Here is a 1,310-nt window from a genome sequence, read left to right as displayed (position 1 = left end):
CAGCCTTGGAGGAGATTATGTTGAGAAATAAAAAAAAAAAATTCTTAAAAACGTTGTTTTTCTTGGTCAGGCCGGAAACTTATCAATCCACCCTCGTATTCACGAATATTTGTATTGATTTAATTATTAATAAATATCAATGTTTTATGATTTTAATCTATTTTTATAAATGGTACATTTTTTATTTCACTTCCTTAATTTAAGGCAACAAGTGGCAAAGTCGTCGCAAGACATTGTACCACTTTTCACAAAATACGCCTTGTATACGATTTGTGGTAAACATTATTTTTATTACATTTTTAGAAGATAGGGTTTAATAATTAACCTTGATAGCGGGTCACTTCATGAAAAATATGTATATAATTAAATAATAATTATAAATGATAACAATAATTTAATTATTGCTATAACCTTGAGTTATTAATAAAAATGTTATAAATATGAATGATCAAAAATACTTATCAATAATAAACGAACATCATATCTTAATTGAAACTCTTAATCTTTATATAGTCTCAAAACAAGGTAATTTAAAAAAAAATTGAATTCAATTAAATAACTGGATAATTAGCTTAGCTTTGTTGCGGTTTATTGAATAATAGTTGAAATTATTAAATAAAATGAGTATCCGAATAAATAATTGTTATAAATATTCATTAAATAATATGAAAAATTATTTTATTTTGGGTGGCCACCACCGGGGTGTTACCCTACATAAAAACTGTGACAATAAAAATTATAATTTTAATAATATTTTATTTTTCATTATGCAATTATTTATTGCATTATCTTCAGAAACAGCCATTGACACTCGCTTAAATGATGCAGGCACAATTGAAGAAGAATACATGACAGCTGTTCGAAAAGTAGGCGATTCTGTCGTTTATAGATAAATTCAAGAAATAGTTTAAAGCAGTTTTTTCATGTATAGAAATATTTTAAATATAACTTTCATGACAGATGTAATTTTTAATTATTTAATTCATATTTTGAATCAATCATTTTTAAAGGGTGTGTCGACCATGGTTATATGCAAATTGGGTCTTCAAATTATTTCCGAGTGGAATGTCACAAACGAAATATCTATCAACACTTCACAAACTTTTCAGTAACGTTAATTTTCCATTAAATAATTTTTTACTTTTTATTAATAATAATATTTTAAATAAAAAAATGCTTTTTACTCCTAAACTAAAACAAAAATATCGATCTAGATAAAATCAAATTTTTCTGTTTTATAACAGGATAAAAAAAATCACTTTTTCAAATTACTTTTTCCGGATTTAAATATCAATTTATGTTTATTTACA

The sequence above is a fragment of the Belonocnema kinseyi genome, chromosome 10 (assembly GCF_010883055.1).
Source record: "Belonocnema kinseyi isolate 2016_QV_RU_SX_M_011 chromosome 10, B_treatae_v1, whole genome shotgun sequence".
Classification (NCBI taxonomy): Eukaryota; Metazoa; Arthropoda; class Insecta; order Hymenoptera; family Cynipidae; genus Belonocnema; species Belonocnema kinseyi.
The sequence above is the reverse complement of the archived record's forward strand: the minus strand, read 5'-3'. Positions refer to the sequence as shown.